We start from the raw sequence: 2456 nt of genomic DNA, 5'->3' as shown, positions 1-2456 counted from the left end.
TTTGAGAGCTTTCTTTATTTCTTCATTTGCCTCCATTTGTGTTGCTATTTCTCTGAGAGATTTGTTCGTTTCCTCTTTATGTGCCTCTAATAACTGGATAAGCATAGCTTTAAAATCATTTTCCTGTGTTATCAATTAATTGAAATATCCATTTATTTTGGGGGTTGCTGGTGGAGCCACGATGTCCTGATTTTTGTTGGATGTGTTCTTACATATAACTCTGGCCATTTGCTTATCTGTAACCTTCACTGTTTGTTTCTGGAGTCTGTACTTCAGACTGGGTCCGTCTTTTTCTGGTGTCTGGAGTATTCTTCAGGAAGATGAAAGAGGTCCACTGGTTTGAGAGTGTGTGTTGGTATTTCAGCTGTAACTAAGAAAGGAAGGTCATATAGGCACAAGCAAGTATGTGTGTGTGTTCATGGAAGTGTGCCTTGATGGACATGGTGCTAGAGAGTGTACATGCCTGGAATGTGGGGCAGATGGGTGGTTGGGGTAGGTGCAGGAAGGGATGGGGATGCAGGCACTGTTTGCAGGCATAGTGCACATGCACAGATTGTTTACCTCAGTGGCCTACAGGCCTCTCATACTATCCTATTTGGTATTCAGCTCTGTCTGGCTCCAGGAGTTATTTGCCTGCACTTGACTGGTACACAGAACAGGAGCTTCAGTGTTGAGGATGGTTTCAAGAATCCCTATGTTGCCCATAGAAAGTATGTGGGTGGGAGAGATCCAATGTCTGGCTGCTAGCATAAAGGGACCCTGGATCTGGGGTTCTGCAGGCCACCTGAAGGCACATTCACTCTCTATCAGGTCTAATCAGAAGGCACAGGGGTTCCTCCTGTTCTCTACTCTCAGATTTGGGCCTGCTGGGGCAAATGCAGGTATAGTCAGCTCATTGGTGCTGCAGCTGCAGAACTTAGTCTGTTAAAACAGTCCACATTGAATCCAGCCACAGCAGCAGAACTGGGAGGCAGGTTCAGATGCCTGCTGGGAAGTCCTGAGGAGCCCCTACATCGGTCCATGGATATGGGTTCCCAATGGGTGTGGTGGAACTGGGTGTCCTGTAACGCTAGCTGCCTGTCATTGAGGGACTGAGCAGCTGGCACAGTCACTGGCTCTGAGGCCCTGTGGGGCCATACAGGTGTTCATGGACCTGGGACCCAGAAGGCTGGTACAGCTGGTAGTCTCCACTGAGGAGCTAGGAGACCCACCTCTGTTGTCTTAGTCCCCAGACAAGGGGACTATGAGCCTCAGGTACTGTGGACCAGCTCGGCCAAGGAGGAAGGAAGTCCAACAAGGGGAATGTTCGCTATGCTCAGTCACCAGAGAAGTCCGTGGGTGAACTGGATCTAAATGGTCTCAGTTCATGTATTGTCGCCTCTGGCCAAGGAAGCCTCAATGCCAATGTTCTGGCTTCAGCTGGCCCTCTACTCACCAATTTCGGAGTTTCAGATCCTCTGCTTCTCATATATAGTGCAAGCTGGTCTCTGCCACCTTCGTCTCCCATGTTGACAATTTTAACTGTCACACTTAACTAACATATACAACAATATATTCTCGCCCAAATGAGGTGGCTAAACATACTTGCTTATTGAAACATAAGTGACATCCTACACACTATCTCTAGAAATATGTAGCTTTGGAAAATATGATACAATACTGATAGTGCATTTGTCTTATTAAATCCCTTAAGGTCTAAGTGACTTAAAGTGTTCACTTTGTCAAATAATTTGTGAAAACTGCTTTGTATGGTTATTGTGAAAGCTAAAGTTACAAACACAAGGTGCTTACTGCAGCCTAGCTTCATTTTTTTTTATACAAAATGTATTTATTGGGATGGCTCCCACTCATCTTCAATCAGGTGCTTTCAGTTCTGCTTCCTCCTGAAGGAGTATCCTTCCGTCAGGACTGCTTTTCTGCCTGTAGGTTGACAGAGAACAGAGGAGCAGCCAAAAGACCCTGGTGATTTTATAGCATCCTCGGCATTTCACATCCATAAAGTAGGAATAGGGGCTCTCCACCAGGTGCTTTTTTCTTGTGTTTTCTCTTTTCCTCTTCTGGAGAGGGATAAAGGAGATCCTTTGCAAGACTCATGTTCTCATAGAGAGGCCGTCCCCTCCAGAAAGGACTGCATGCAGGCTGGCTTCTTACAAGTGCTCTCAGACACAATTCTCAGAGAGAATCTGAAATTTGTTTGTTTGTTTTCCTTTAAGTTTGAAGGCACTGACTTTTTTTCTCTTTTTTTTTAAAATTCTGTATTAATTACACTTTATTCACTTTGTATCTCCCCTGTGGTTCTCTCCCTTCTCCCGTCCCAATCCCTCCCTTCCTCTACCCTATGCATGCATGGCCCTCCCCACATCCACTGATAAGAGAGGTCTTTTTTCCTTCCTTCTGATCCTAGTCAATTAGGTCTCATCAGGAGTGGCTGCATTGTCTTCTTCTGTGGCCTGGTA

At 45.6% G+C, this 2456-nt stretch overlaps 1 pseudogene; it reads right to left on the bottom strand.

The window, feature by feature from the left end:
• Window positions 1–1867: 1867 nt before the first annotated feature.
• LOC129666503 (40S ribosomal protein S27-like) lies at window positions 1868–2094 on the bottom strand (annotated as a pseudogene).
• Window positions 2095–2456: the final 362 nt, after the last annotated feature.

The sequence above is a fragment of the Psammomys obesus genome, unplaced genomic scaffold, assembly GCF_907164565.1.
Source record: "Psammomys obesus unplaced genomic scaffold, mPsaObe1.curated_primary_1811, whole genome shotgun sequence".
Lineage (NCBI taxonomy): Eukaryota > Metazoa > Chordata > Mammalia > Rodentia > Muridae > Psammomys > Psammomys obesus.
Note: the sequence above shows the minus strand (reverse complement) of the source record. Positions and strands in the feature narration are given on the sequence as shown.